Genomic DNA, 17,046 nt, shown 5'->3' with positions numbered 1-17,046 from the left:
CTCGCCTTCGATCTGAGGAGAGCGTGGCCCAGCGCAACTTACTTGAAAAGGCTATTTGGGATGCAGTCGGGCCTTCTGTGGTGGAAACGGCTCTTCATGCGTATTTGCTATGTTTTTGGCCCCCAGTTGAGCTGCAGCGTGTGTTTACTTGAACGCTGAAAGCAAGGCGTGAGGGAGCGGTTTATTTCCCAGAAATAATGCACAGCGTCTGGGCGTCTGTATATAGCCGAGTCGCTGAGATCCTTTGTTAGTAACTTTCTACACATTGTAACCAAACAGGATTTAAAATAATAATAATAATTTCAGACCGACGTTTAAACCTACAGATGTCGTAGGCTACTTTAAATGGTCTCTACATTTTAAGTGAGTATAGGAGAAAGGAATCTTAAAGGAATAGAAGATAAGATAGATAAGATTTGCTGAACATTTACTCACCCTCAGGCCACCCAAGATGTAGATTAGTTTGTGTAGGCTAACATCCTCTGCAGTGAATGGGTGCCGTCAGAATGAGAGTCCAAACAGCTGATAAAAACAAATCCATCATTAAGGCATTATAATTTAAACCTGTGCTTCTGGCCAAACTACGAATCCTCTATTCATAATATTGCTTTCTTCAGTGAAAAAGTCCATCCCCTGTTGTCCTCTCACATTAAAACCCACCAAAATATTTGTTTAGAACCGTTTTGGCTAGTTTGGACTTGTATACGATGCTTGATCTGTGCATGTTTCTCTCCTGATTCAGACAAGATGACTTTTTCAATGGTCAAAGCAATTGTATAAATAAAGGACTCTTTTAGTTGGAAGCAACATTTGAAGTTAAAAATGTCTTGATGGATTTGCTTACTACCAACACACAGCTTTTGCTTCACGAGATGTTAATTGGTGGACTGGAGTTGTGTGGATTACTTGTGGATTATTGTGATGTTTTTATCAGCTGTTTGGACTCTCATTCTGACGGCACCCATTCACTGCAGAGGATCCATTGGTGAGCAAGTGATGTAACGCTACATCTGTTCTGATGAAGAAACAATCTCATCTACATCTTGGATGGCTGAAGCGTGAGTACATTTTCAGCAAATTTTCATTTTTTGGTGAACTATTCCTTTAACATAAAAAAAAAAGCACTGTACCTTTATGTGTGTGTTAAATGATCTTATTTCTTATCCTGGATTTACTCTGATCAAACAAATTAACCCTTTTCCCAAGGAAACGGCACGTTTTACTCAGGGTCAGCACAGACAGATGTGATTTAACCTCATTTCTGCCTTTGAAATTGAAATGCGTTGACCACAAATTTGCAATAAAATTGTAAAAGGTGCGTAAAATAGTAAAAGCAAACTTGTCAAAGTCACGAGCAGGTGCTCGGGCAGGCTGTGATTGAACCCAAGTCCCTGGTGTGACCCGGCGCTCATTTTCATGCATAACAGTTTTATCTTGACTGATGGTCCGCTCCGTCAGTGGCCTTTTACTCAGAAGGGATTCAACTTTACCACAAAGACTGAGCTAACAGGCCCCTGAGAATCCAGCAGGTCCTCCACTGGTCACTGAGAAGAATTTGGATTTTTTTTAGGTTACACCCAATCAAAACGTCGGCAGTTACTCTGGCAGTTTCCGCAGCACGCTACCTCTCAGGACACTATTCATCCATGCTTTTTATGCACTTGGAAGTGTTTGTGAATTCAAGTGAGGGATGGCATACGATGTGCAACAAGGGCCACTGTGTACCACACAACATCAGAGTGAGCGCAGACATAAAAGTGTGAGCCACATTACAGACCCCTCTTTCAAAGGCCATGAAATAATAATGGCTTGTGGTTAGAGGTATCCGTGAGTCACATTCGCTGCTTTTCATAAAGTGGAGTTATTTACAGAGCAATGAATAAAAGAATGGGATAGTGGTGCAAGCTTTTTCCACATGAACTGAGAGAGCTGAAATAGGTCAGCATACATTTTGTTCTTCAGGTTGAGGTCTCACATTCACTAATGTCCTAGTCTACTAATGAAAATAGCATGTACTCCTTATTGATTTAAAGGACTGTTCAGGGTTTAACATAAGTCAAAATATATTAATTAGCAAGGAAAATAATCTAAAATTGTCCATTAGTTTATATAAAAAAATTGTGCTAATAAATAAAGGTTAAAAATAAAAATACTCTTAAAAATAAAGGTTCTTTATTTGCATCTATGGTTCCATGAAGAACCTTTAACATCCATGGAACACTCTCATTGCACAAAAGGTGTTTTATAGTGTAAAATGGTTCTTTAGATTATTGAAATGTTCTTCACACTAAAAAACAAAAAAATTAAGAATAAGAACTGTTAACTGAAATGTTCTTTAGGGAATTAAAAATGGTTCTTCTCCTGTGAAAACCCCCCTTTTGGAACTTTTATTTTTAAGAATAAAACACTTGCAATTGAAGTTTATGGGATGGGACATTTTGCAGTGTTTATAAGCATAAAAGTAAGCTGATATATGGTTTAAAATTATAATACAAGCTTTAAGTTGTCTTAAATGGTACTATTTTTCTAGGCGGATGAACATGCAAGTGACTGTGAAAAGTCCCTTTTTGGTTTTCTTGTGCACATCAAAGCAACACACAACTTTTCATGCTACAAGATGTTAATCGATGGACTGGAGTCGTGTTGTTGGTTATTGTGATGTTTTTATCAGCTGTTTGGACTCTCATTCTGACGGCACCCATTCACTGCAGAGGATCCATTGGTGAGCAAGTGATGTAATGCCACATTTCTCCAAATCTGTTGAAGGATGAAGAAAATAAACTCATCTACATCTGGGATGGCCTGAGGGTGAGTACATTTTCAGCAAATCTTCACTTTTGGGTGAACTATTCCTTTAACATTGAAAAAAAATTGCACTGTACCTTTAAGAAATATGCATGTGGGTGTTAAATGACCTTATTTCTTATTCGGTTCTTCACACTGCAAAAAAGAAAAAAAGGGAGAGGGTCTTTCAAGAACTGTTCACTGAAATGTTCTTTGGGGAACTAAAAACTGTTCTCCTGTGAAAACCCCCCTTTGGAACCCTTATTTTTAAGAATGTAAAGCACTTGCAATTGAAGTCTATGTAGTGAGACATTCTGCAGGGTTTAAAAGCATAAAAGTGAGCTTTTTTAAAGCACTTGTATTAAGTATTATATGCACAAATGTTTATTATAAAAACTTTAAATTGTCCAGGTTTTTATTTTAGTGGTACTATTTGTCTATGTGGATGAACATGTAAGTGAAAGTAAAAAGTCCTTTTTTGGTTTCCTTGTCCATGTTAGTGTTATAAGATAAGTGATTTTATCATATTAGTGTCATGTTAATATTTGAATGTGATTTCTGCAGCTATAATTTCAAAACAGTGCATTTGAACTTTCATCCCAATGCAAAGACACACTGCCTTCCACTTTAAATGCACTACTCTGCGTACATGTGATTTTTGTTTGTTTCTATAAACTGAGAGGCCTGTTGAAATGATTGTGTATGATAGTCAACTGTATCTTTAATATGACAGTATGCACATGCAACGGCCTAATTTAGTTGTCTCTTAGCAAAAGGTGTCAAAAATAATGTTCGATTATGAAAAAAATATCAAAATTGGGTTTAGAGATTCAGAGGCCAAAAGTGTCCCTCTCCCTCTCCCTGACATTGTGTTCCTGCTCTGCAGTAGGGACTCGCCTGCGGCTGCAGAATCGCCTGCTAAATAGTCCAAGGCGATGGCAACGCTAATTGAGATCATCATTATTATAATTGCAGCTCCTAAAAAAGTGTGTCTTAAATAATTTGCATTGCTCTCGAGTTGATATTGGAACACACTGCAGAAAATAATTGCATGGCTGCAAGGCACGTTTGGGTTGGACGGCTCCCTCTATCTGTCTCTCCTCCTCAGGGTTGCTGGTGTTCATCCCGTCTCCTGCTCTCAGCTGACGATGGCCCCATCACTGATTTGCTTTTCTGCATCACCACAAAACCCCGACAAATTATATCACAGATCACTGAGCCACTTCAAGATGCAGACCACCATTTGGATTAAAATGTAAGAATTATCGTGCATGTTTATAGCAGGCTAAATCAGACTGAAATCAAATCATCTATTAAACACTTTCCCAACATATCTATATCAAAATATGAGATTTGCTCATATATATCACTCACGCACCGATTTCACCTCGGGAAACAGACCACGACCTAATTGCCAATTCATCAGAATTTATTAAAGAATTATTTCAATTACGCATCACCAGTATAGAGTACCGACGCACCGAATTAAAATTAAATTAGGACACTCGATTGTATCACTCTCTTAAGTCCCTGAATATTTTTTTTTTCCTTCATCCAGAACTTCTGAAGATGAACTTTCTGTTCGGCCTCGGCCTGGAGTGGAGGGGGAAATAAGAGAAAAAAACAGTCTGGCATTAGTGAGGAATAGTGGGTTAAATCAGTTACTGAAGATTTTTAATGACATTTCAGTGTTCCGCGCGTAATTACTCTTCATCTAAGATATCCCATAATGATGTTGGACAGTCTTGGTTCAGGCTCGCTGGCTTGCTTCATTAGTGTGTCATTCCTATTTCACATCAGAAGATTTAATTGTAATGCTGAATATGCACAGCTCGCCGCACTGGCCTAATCAAAGTGGATCCACTTGTATTATTCATATCGGAATATCGGACGGCTTGCTATTTTTTATAAATAAAAGAATACAGACGCATAAATCAGCTGTCATTTATTAGCATGATGCTGGCAGCCGCGCTCCTCGCCCTTGCATTCATCAAGATTGAGAAGAGAGGGATAAAAAAAGAAAATCCTGCATTAAATATACATACTAATTCTTGCATGAAGTAATCAGATTACAGAGCAGGTGACAGTGGGCACTCGCATTCAAATGATTGGCAATAATGAGGCACGGAAAGGTGCAGAGAGAGAGAAAGAGAGGGTGAAAAAGACAGGAGGAGATGGATTAAAGCTTCATGTTCAATGGAGAAGCCGTCTGTTTTCATCCAGCGGCTCGAGGTGGAAATTTCTTTCAGTGCTTCTTCTGCTGACCAGTGTTAAAAATGCAGCCGTGTGTTTGGATGTGTCTCTAATCCAGCGGGATGAAGCCTCTCTCTCGCACTGCTCTGGATAGCTGGCATTCACACGCCACGACTGGAGGATTTAAATGGCACGACTCTTTAGAGATTAAAGCAAATATCTATAAAAATTATCCAGTAAAATCAACTCGCTTTTTTGGTGTCTGAATGCATACACTGGCTTTGCCTGTGCCTTAGAACATCACATTAATAAGATTTCAAAAGTGCATCTTATTAAATTACACATGCAGAAATCTTTCAATTAAAAAATACTCTTAGAGCACAATTAATCCCATGATTTTGGAGCGGAAGAGTTTTTATCAGGTGTATTTTTCATATGTATTTGGCTATTTAAATGTGTAAATATTTAACAGATATTAAATATGCAAATATTAGAAACTCAGCTAGGCGGCTTGCTTAAAGATGCTGTAATGGAATTTATAGTGACCTCTGGTCAAGGCCATGTTTTATGGACCATTAACACAGACCAATAGTCACGACAACGCATGCAGTGTTTGGGGCCAGTTCTCATCTGCTCATCAGATGTGCTGAAAAACTACAAACTCTAACACTAAACAGCAAAAAAAAATAATAATAAAAATTGCTAAAAATGAACATGCCTGTGATTTAAATTTTACACAAAGTATCAGATTTATTTGCCTTAAACGTAATCTGAATGCATGTGTGGTTCTTGCAGGTGTGTGAGAGAAAAAGAGTGTGTTAACAGCAGCAATAGGTGTCCTCACCAGATTTAGCATAACATCATACTGACCATGATCAGATAAGATGTGTATTGTGTTATATTGTGAAGATGCTTTTTTAACTAATTTAAAATATTAAATTTTATTTCATATAAATGTATTTTATATATATTTACTTAATTTGTAAAATATTAAATGTATTTATTTTTATTTATAGTGTTTTTGTATATTATTATATTATTATAATAAACTGAACGAACTGTACTTCTGTCCTTTACAGCCTTGTTTATTTGCTTTTAGCTTTAAATGACAGCAGTAGAACTCTTTAATATGTCCTCATTTAGATAGTTAGGTAAGCATATGTATGAGTGTGAGTGTGTTTTCAAATGTCTCATATCTTTACTTTGGGATGCTGAACCTACATCGAGGAAATGTGGTGTCTGCGTATGTGGTGGTATGTGCTGATCAAAGATGCTGTAGTTTCTTGTGAAGAGCTCCTCTGCCTCTCTCTCTCTCTCTGTACCTGGTCAGTGAGCATCAGCATCATTTTTCTCCAGTGCATGTAGTCCACTGCCTGATGATATTCACACCAGTCTGCCTTTTTTTTCCATCCAACATGCTTTTGATCTCTTATTTGCATGTAACTGCCTGTAGGGCAAGAAAATTATTTGGATGAGATTTTTTTCTTCTCAGTAGCATCTTCTTAGTATACCAGAAGCATATGGATCACACACACACACACACCATCCACCGTACAGCCCTTTAATAACTCCTGCTTCAGTTTAGCTCGGGATTGAAACAACAAACCCCTGAACAAGAGCAGGCTTGATTTCAAGCTGCCCCTTCACCTGACATTAAACCTGGAGTTTTACAAGCCCTTCACGCTGTTTGACACGCCAGCAGAGATACTCATACATTATGCCATAATGTACAGAGAAGTTATGGACTTGTTGAACTGATGTCTGCTAAAACTGGATGCTTGACAACTAATTTTACAGTGTATGGCTGACGATATAAATTTGTGTTTGCCAAGACATGCATGGATCACTATTACTATTGTATCCTAGCAACCAAGAAACCCTTAGCAACCACCTAGCAATGTTATAGCAAGTACCTAGAACACCCTAGCAACCACCTAGATTACCCTAGAAGCCCCTCAGAACCCATAGAAATCACCTAGATTACCCCAGCAACCACCTCAAATCCCTAGCAACCACCTAGCAATGCCTTAGCAACCCTCCCGAACCTCTAGCAATGCCCTAGCAAGTACCCAGAACCCCCTAGCATCCACCTACCAATGCCCTAGCAAGTGTCCAGAACTCTTAGAAACCACCCAGACACCTCTAGCAACTACCCAAATACCCTAGCAACCTCACACAACACCCTATCAACCACCTAGCAATGCCCTAGCAACCATTCCGAACCCCTGGTAATGCCCTAGCAAGTGCCCAGAACCCCCTAGCAACCACCTAGCAAGGTCATAGCAACCACCCAGACACCTCTAGCAACCGCCTAGGTGACCCTAGCAACCACAGAGAATACCCTAGAAAGTTTATTAGTTCACACATTAGTTACAGTTTGTTAGTTCACACATTTCCTGGGAATCGAACTCATAACCTTGGGTTTAGTAGTTGTGTTTAAAGAGAATTTCTTTATGCTTATCTGTTTCTCCTCTCCTTCTCACCTTACTATTTTTTTACATTTATACATTTAGCAAATGTCGACTGGTTTGAGAAAGCAAATCTGGACCAGTTGATGAGGTTCTATTAAAAACAAACGGAAACTTTTGCAGAAAAGCAGCTAATCAACCCATATAGACTAACTTTCAGCGCCTTGAGTTTTTCGTCCACCGCTGCATCTGTTCCGTAGAAGTGTGGGCCCCGACTTCTCATGCATTTGATGTTTTTAAACAATTTATATTTGTTATCATATCAAAGAGGAGGCGTGCAGTTATCAAAAGCATGCGAGAAACACTCAGCCCGTGGGCGCTTTCCCAGCATCACATTCCTTATTCTATTTTATCTTTCTTGGTTTTGACTAATGTCAGAACAGCTACCGGTAATAAACTGCTTGTTAGGATTTTGCTGTTGCCTCCGAGCAGCGGCTTTGATTCATTGTCAGCTTATTTGGCAGTGTTTCCTGATTACCTCTCGCCCCAACTGCATGTTTATTGATTGGAAGTTAATAAAAAGCTCCACCACTTGGGCGACTTCATTTAAAGGCGACGTCTGCCTTTGATGTGCAGGGCGACAGGGCACAATAAACTATCTTGCGTTGTAATGTCAGCACAAAGCAGACCCTCTTTTGCAGTTGCAGTGTGTTACGAGAACAAAAAACGCTGCGTTTTCAGTAAACTCGATGCGATTTGTACAGATTTGTAACTGAGATTGTGTAGCTACTCCACCTCTCAAATCTTCTCTGTTTACTTGGTCAGAATGCTTGGGTTAGCACGTATGCCTTTGTGTTTCCCTGTCGCGCCTATGTCAAATCCCAAAAACATCTTTAAAAATTCAGTCAGCAGCGTCTGGCAATCGCAACCTCTTGTTTGCTATTCATGTATGCTGGTATACATTGTATCATGGCGTGTTCCGCTGTGGGTCGTGGATCTGCAACATGGCCGTTCCATCAAATTTTGATGTATTCATTTATGGTGGTGAGTGAGAGTGTTTGTTTATAGATGAGATGTTTGCTTGGCGGACATTCTGAAGCCGTTCTCTTGGCATTCCGATGAGTCTTATCTGTGATGGGAGCTGGTTGACATGTCATGGGTTTGAGATCAGCGTCTCAGGAAGTTTCATGTCACATCCTCCCCTGCGGCCTGCCCTGCTGGATGACGGTGAGTAGATGTGCTCATGTTGACAATGAATGTCTTGCTGTATTTACATGTTTGTTTAGTGTCAGTTTTCCAGGGTGAGGCTGAATTCCTTTTTGCTCATCTGTTTCTCCTCTCATTCTTGCCTCACTATTTTTTTTTTTTTTTTTTTACATTTATGCATTTAGCAGGCACTTTTATCCAAAGCAACTTATACTGATTTATAGTATACATTTGATCAATTTATGCATTCTTTGGGAATCAAACCCATAGACTTGGGGTTGCTAGTTGTGTTTATAGAGAATTCTCATGCTCATCTGTTTATCGTCTCATCTTTTTTTTTTTTTTTTTACATTTATGCATTTAGTAGGCACTTTTATCCCAAGCAAATTATTGCATTTAAAGTTAAAAATTAATAAAAACAACTTTAAACTTTAATTTGATTAATTCTCACATTCCCTGGGAATCAAACCTATATTTTTGTCATTGCTAGTTGTGTTCAAAGAGAATTCCTTTATGCTCATTCTCTCATTCTTACCTCATTATTTTTTTTTTGTATTTATGCATTTAGTAGGCCATTTTATCCAAAGCAACCTGTATTGCATTTTAAGTATAAATTTGATCACTTCACACATTTCCTGGGAATCGAACCCAAAACCTTGGGGTTGCTAGTTGTGCTTAAAGAGAATTCCTTTATGCTCACCTGTATCTCCTCTCATTCTGACCTCACTATTCTTTTATTCCGTAGAAGTGTGGGCCCCGACTTCTCATGCATTTGATGTTTTTAAACAATTTATATTTGTTATCATATCAAAGAGGAGGCGTGCAGTTATCAAAAGCATGCGAGAAACACTCAGCCCGTGGGCGCTTTCCCAGCATCACATTCCTTATTCTATTTTATCTTTCTTGGTTTTGACTAATGTCAGAACAGCTACCGGTAATAAACTGCTTGTTAGGATTTTGCTGTTGCCTCCGAGCAGCGGCTTTGATTCATTGTCAGCTTATTTGGCAGTGTTTCCTGATTACCTCTCGCCCCAACTGCATGTTTATTGATTGGAAGTTAATAAAAAGCTCCACCACTTGGGCGACTTCATTTAAAGGCGACGTCTGCCTTTGATGTGCAGGGCGACAGGGCACAATAAACTATCTTGCGTTGTAATGTCAGCACAAAGCAGACCCTCTTTTGCAGTTGCAGTGTGTTACGAGAACAAAAAACGCTGCGTTTTCAGTAAACTCGATGCGATTTGTACAGATTTGTAACTGAGATTGTGTAGCTACTCCACCTCTCAAATCTTCTCTGTTTACTTGGTCAGAATGCTTGGGTTAGCACGTATGCCTTTGTGTTTCCCTGTCGCGCCTATGTCAAATCCCAAAAACATCTTTAAAAATTCAGTCAGCACCGTCTGGCAATCGCAACCTCTTGTTTGCTATTCATGTATGCTGGTATACATTGTATCATGGCGTGTTCCGCTGTGGGTCGTGGATCTGCAACATGGCCGTTCCATCAAATTTTGATGTATTCATTTATGGTGGTGAGTGAGAGTGTTTGTTTATAGATGAGATGTTTGCTTGGCGGACATTCTGAAGCCGTTCTCTTGGCATTCCGATGAGTCTTATCTGTGATGGGAGCTGGTTGACATGTCATGGGTTTGAGATCAGCGTCTCAGGAAGTTTCATGTCACATCCTCCCCTGCGGCCTGCCCTGCTGGATGACGGTGAGTAGATGTGCTCATGTTGACAATGAATGTCTTGCTGTATTTACATGTTTGTTTAGTGTCAGTGAGGCTGAATTCCTTTTCGCTCATCTGTTTCTCCTCTCATTCTTGCCTCACTATTTTTTTTTTTTTTTTTTACATTTATGCATTTAGCAGGCACTTTTATCCAAAGCAACTTATACTGATTTATAGTATACATTTGATCAATTTATGCATTCTTTGGGAATCAAACCCATAGACTTGGGGTTGCTAGTTGTGTTTATAGAGAATTCTCATGCTCATCTGTTTATCGTCTCATCTTTTTTTTTTTTTTTTTACATTTATGCATTTAGTAGGCACTTTTATCCCAAGCAAATTATTGCATTTAAAGTTAAAAATTAATAAAAACAACTTTAAACTTTAATTTGATTAATTCTCACATTCCCTGGGAATCAAACCTATATTTTTGTCATTGCTAGTTGTGTTCAAAGAGAATTCCTTTATGCTCATTCTCTCATTCTTACCTCATTATTTTTTTTTTGTATTTATGCATTTAGTAGGCCATTTTATCCAAAGCAACCTGTATTGCATTTTAAGTATAAATTTGATCACTTCACACATTTCCTGGGAATCGAACCCAAAACCTTGGGGTTGCTAGTTGTGCTTAAAGAGAATTCCTTTATGCTCACCTGTATCTCCTCTCATTCTGACCTCACTATTCTTTTACATTTACTGTATGTATTTAGAAGGCGCTTTTATCCAAAACATGTTCCATTTCAAGTATAAATTTTAGCCCTTCACACATTCACTGGGAATCGAACCCATAACATTGGGGTTGCTAGTTGTGCTTAAAGAGATTTCCTTTATGCCCATCTGTTTCTCCTCTCATTCTCACCTCTTTTTTTCTTATTTTACATATATGCATTTACAAGGTGCTTTTATCCAAAGCAACTTAATTTATATTGCATTTAAAGTGTACATTTTATCAGTTCACACGTTCTTTAGGAATCAAACCAATAACCTTGAAGTTGCTAGAGCCATGCTTTGTTTAAATTTCAGGAATACAGTGCTCTTCTCTTCTCATTTCATCTGATTTGCCCTCCTTTGCTTGTTCCTTTTCTCCCTATCCTTTCATCTTTTCTCTCATAATTACTCATTATAAAATGCCCAATGGCAGCACAGCTTACACTCAAACTCTGTAATGTGTAAATACATATCAGCAAAAGTTCATTTACACAGTGCATATCTAGTGCATGAATCAGACAGCTACACACACACACATTTGCATGCATACATAGACACACGTCCCTTTACCACTTTCGCGGCTGTCTCACTTTTTTTGCTGCCTTTCTCTCTTGGATGGGGCCCAAGAAGCCATGGTGTCAAAATACATTAAGAACATCAAAACATTTCTGTTTACAACATCACAGTCATGTCAATTAAACCTGATCAATTATTTAAACATTTATCTTCCATCAGCCGGGGGAATTTTTAATCAAGTTCAGTATTTATTTTAAATTAGCACTGTCAAGTGTGCATTTGTGTAAAATCCCTCGTACCATTAAAGATTTATCTGCTCAAATCTGTTTGGCTTTATTTTACTGTTAATTGGCTAAGTGGAGCACAGCAGCAATGTGCTAGCAACAAGTAACGCCGAAAGCTGACGAAGCCTGAGATAGCGAGGTCGTGCAGGGGTCAACAGACTTGTCACTTACAAGAAAGTGTTCTTCATAAGTTCTTCATCACTTAAAAATGAAAACTGATTTACTTCCATATGACTTTCTTCAGTGGAATTGTGAGAACAGTCCACAGTGCTCTTTTGCATACAGGGAAAGCATTTATTGACCAGGGGCAGTCAACCAGTCAAAAATGACAAAAAAAAAAGCACAAGAAAAGTAGTCTATATGACTGGTGCGCTATATTACAGGTCTTAAGGTAGTTTTTTGTGAAAAACAAAATAATATGAAAGTAATTATTTAATTAGAATTGCTGTACATACATTTCAACTTGGTGCATTGTAATTGGTCACAGGACATAACTAAACTAAAATTGTTCTTAAAATTGTTTGTTGAACTAAAAATGTCTCACGGCACTGAGGTCAAAAAATTGTTATTAAAGACTATATTGACTTCAGATAGAGATAGGAAAATATTTGAGCTGCTGATATTTGCATTTCTGCGATTTTGTGTCTGTGAGTGTGTGTGTGTATATATAAACCTGTTTTTTTTTTATTTGTGACCAAATAAATAAATAATTTTAAAAGAAGACAAAAAAGCACTGATTTTATTCACCAGAAATTGACTGGATTGTGAAATGTGATTTTTATAAGATGGATTGCTGGATGAAAAAGTGATGTCAATTGAAAACTAAAGATATCTGAGGGGAGGAGCAAGTCATTATGTTTTGGTAAATGATTAAAGAGAAGCAATACATTTTTTTAGTTTTTTAAATATGTAATATTTAATCATATTACATTTATATTTTATTTTTTGTTTTTTAAAAATAATTTGACACTTTTTGCAATAATAATGTGCCCTGAAGAATCATGTACTCAAAAAATAGCTAAAAAAGGTCATTGTTTATTGACTAGACGTTAAATCTCCAGAATATTGCGCATGAAGCGGTCGAGTCTGAGACAGGAAGGGTGACACATTTCACTCTCGCTCTTCAGACACACACAGATTTCTTCAAAACAGTGAGAGACGGGCCAGCAGCACTACACTAGATACCTTCTGGGAAACTTGGGTGGCCTCTTGTCTCATAACTGAAGGGTTGTAATATTAATCGCATGTGATAGGAGTTTCTGAGGGCTTCTCTGAGGTTGTAAGGGAGCCGATCAGAGTGGCTGTGTATCTCTTCACTACACACATATACACACATGCTTTGCCCTTCAACCACCGCTGTAACCACAGCCAGGTGTTCGCCCCGAGCCATGCTCACGTCTTCAGGCGTGAAGACACTGATGTAATCGCTCTGTCCTGTGAACCACAAAAACAGAACAAGGAGAAGTGTGGTATAAGTCAGATTCCAGCATGAGGTTGATAAAAGTAGAAAAACACACCACCAACATCTCATTCGGTGCTTTTTGTGTGTGTAAATGTGTGCGTGTCTGACTGAGACTCTGCAAATATGTAATTTCATTCCCAGGAGAAATAGCTATACAATGGCAGCAATGCATTTTTGAGGGTAAGGGCAATATCAATTAATGTATTCATGATATTTATATATTTAAATATATTTATAAGGGAGTAATCCATAGGGGGTGGTGGTCCCTGCTCTGCTAATGATATGCAAATGAGTGTAATATCAAATGGTTTGTTCTGTCTCAAGTTTATTCCGGTGTGTTTTGCGTGGAGGTGAGTAACACCACAGACCTGTAGGCAAGAGGGGATGATTTTTTATTCATGATCAGGGGCGGACTTACCCATTAGGCAAAGGTAGGCGACCGCCTTGGGCCCCCAAAAGCCAAGGGCCCCCTAAAATGCTTTTCATATAGGATATGCGCATTAAGCGCTGACACACGAATGTTTGCTGTTTATGGTGTTTATTACCACGACAACCATCTGAGTCAGTGGCACCTGCAGGTGTACGGCTGCACTGTGGGTACCATGAGCACTCAGACTGACCTGAGATATGCCCCGCAAACATTTCAGCAGTTATTATAGGCCTGTGCGTCCCGTATTTCTGTCGACTGAACCAGCCATGCCATTAATTATGAATTTATCAGTCTTTTGCATGCCAAAGTCAATTTCTGCATAGAAATATTACGCCAAATAGAAGCAGAAAATCGTGCTATACGCACTTTCATGAGATCGGGTTAGCCTACAACAATTAATTTGTTGGCTATTTTACAAATGGGAATACAACGAATTCATGACAATGTTTACATTCAAGCTACCCGTAAAATTTATAGTGAAAAGTACTTTAAAAGCGTCTGGAATGCAATAAAGTAATTTTAAAGCTGTTTTTTAAAGCAATTGCTGCATGGATAAAAAATAGGCTGATAAATAATTAACATATCATACAAAATTGCATTCCTTTTATTTTAAAATCCTTTAAATTTTCAGGTATTCAGAACAGAGCAGCATAAAAATCTGAAAAAGCAGCTATGCAATTATAGGACAAAGTTTTACATACATGCCATTATAATTTGTGTTATATTTTTTAATTGTACGGAATTATAAAATAAAACGCAAATTATAATCGGGCCTGTTTTAGGCTTTTCCTTATTTTTATATTTTAGACATCCATCAATTATGGTGATGAAAAAAATGACTCGCCATCTCCTCATTGGATGTGCCTTTAGAGAGAAACGCACGGATTACATAATGAAAGAGTTTCTATTTTCGATTTGAATGATTTTGTTTTAAAGTAGTAATTTAAAGCTTTCTATAGATTTTTCTCATGTCTGAGTTTAGGTTCATCGAAAATGACTGCATATTTTAAGTTGTTTCCACTGTTAGAAAAAAATGCAAGTGATCGTGCTGGCGCCTCCATGTGCTGCCGAGCGCGCTTCAGCTTCCTCTCTCCGCACAAACGATTGGATAATATGCATCTAACAGCGCACATTTATCTAGGTTAAACATTTAAACTAACCTTTTTTATAAACTAAACGAAATATAATCACTTTTCCATTAGATACAAAACTGAACTATTTTAATAGCTGAAACAGTAGTATAAGCTTTTTTTGGGAAAAGGGGAAAAAAGATGGGCTTGCGCCTATATTTGAGGCCCGTGCAGGGCTTTAATCCACTTCATCCAACGCTGTTTTGTTATCATCTGTGAGCATGCTCTTGATATATGTATTTAGGTGTGTAAATGTATAATTGCCTTTTCATAATTTTTTCCGTTTTATTTAAATTTGTAGTTAAAACAACTAAAAATAAATGTATTTTAACGTTTAGAATTAGACAGCCTTTGCAGGCAGGCTTACGATGGTAACTCATCAGTGGACTTTCCTCATCAATATAGGCTATATTTTTTCACACTTTTCTCATTCTATATTTCTGACGTTCCAAAAGCGCCTCCTACTGGCAGAGAATGACTGTTCATTTTCAATAATCCAGTCTGTAGTTTTTGTTCAGATCAATGCGAAAATCCACCCACATAACCCCGTTTTAAATTAATATAATAATTTATACTTCTGGCTCACCCCTGGTTTAAACGCTCAATTGTGAGGTTTATCATTTTGTAATTTATTTTGTTTTTGTGAAAACCTGTATCTCAACTGTAAATCAGTTGCTATTTCGTGGTCTACAACATAAAAGAAAGCCATTATAACATGAACATGAAAAATGTAGAAACATTGGACACAACTATGGGTCACCATTGTGCAGCATCAAGCATCATGATGCTACAGTGGATTTCAGGAATTGTAGAACAGACAGACCATGTGCAATCACACAGGCCCGAGTTTCTTATTAACACTAAAGTACAGGCTTCTGTAGAGCTATCAGACTGTATATTCTTTATTTATGGACTGATAGGCAGGATTTTGTATGTCATTGTGTCTACATAAAGCTGGTTACGATAGGCTACTGATTATGTTTTCTCATAGGCTATTGACTAAACAAACATTATTTTTACAAAAAGTATTTTAATTGGTGCATTTTGTACCTCATTTATTTATTCATTAATTCGTTCACTCATTAATAACAATAAGTGATTTTTAATGTCTGAGAGGAAGGAATACCTACTCAAATGCACTCACCCAAAAGGTCCTCCCTCAATCTTTCTTTCTCTGTTTATGTAGCGATGGAAAGTAAGACTCATTCAATCGATTGAATCGATTTGTCATAAATGGTCTTCCCTCTCATATTTTGTGTTAAAAATTAATGGTTAAAAAAAATAAGTGGTTTTAAATTCTCCCCTCTCTCACGTTTCGCGTCTAATTCACTTTAGTGAATCGGTTCGTCCCAAACGACTCTGATTCATTTTAGAGCTCTCTATTTCATATGTACAGGTGCATCTCAATAAATTAGAATGTCGTGGACAAAGACTTAAACTACTTCAGTCTGTGTGCATTGAATTTATTTAATACACGAGTTTCACAATTTGAGTTGAATTACTGAAATAAATTAACTTTTCCACGACATTCTAATTTATTGAGATGCACCTGTAGGTAATGTTCCGACTCGTTCCGAATCCCTCTCAGATGTCGCGTCCAATTCATTCTAGTGAATTAATTCATCATAAAGCGCTCCTTCTCTCATATTTTGCTTCAGATTCATTACAATTAATTGGTTTGTCCTGAATGATTCTCTCTCCTGTAGCATTGGAAATTCCGATTCATTCTAGAGAATCGGCTCGTCCGAAACAGTCCCCTATCGCATCGTTGGAAAGTCTGATTCAATCCAGATCGGTTTGTTCTCATATTTCACATTTGATTCAGTCAACTTAGTCCTAAAAGATCCTTTCGATCTCATATGTAGCATTGGAAAGTCAGATTCATTCTAAATCGTTTTGTTCAGACGGTACATGTAAATGAACTGAATCACAAAAATGATTAACTGATTTGAGTCTTATGTTTTTGAGTCGTTAATGTAAATTAGTTGTTGGATTTAGTATAATCTTACCTGTTCAAGTTTAGTACTGTAATCCTAATTATTCATTCATCCAAAACCCACAAGTGTTTGTCAGCAAAGATACAGCTCTAATAAATTCTATTTGCTTATATTTATTTATAAAGACACATTGCCTCCCTAAGTAACTTTTAAGTATATGTTTAAAACAAAACAGTAGCTGACACCTGCATATCTGTAGTA

This window comes from Sinocyclocheilus anshuiensis, unplaced genomic scaffold (genome assembly GCF_001515605.1).
Source record: "Sinocyclocheilus anshuiensis isolate Anshui unplaced genomic scaffold, SAMN03320099.WGS_v1.1 scaffold183, whole genome shotgun sequence".
In the NCBI taxonomy this organism is placed as follows: Eukaryota; Metazoa; Chordata; class Actinopteri; order Cypriniformes; family Cyprinidae; genus Sinocyclocheilus; species Sinocyclocheilus anshuiensis.
The sequence above is the reverse complement of the archived record's forward strand: the minus strand, read 5'-3'. Positions refer to the sequence as shown.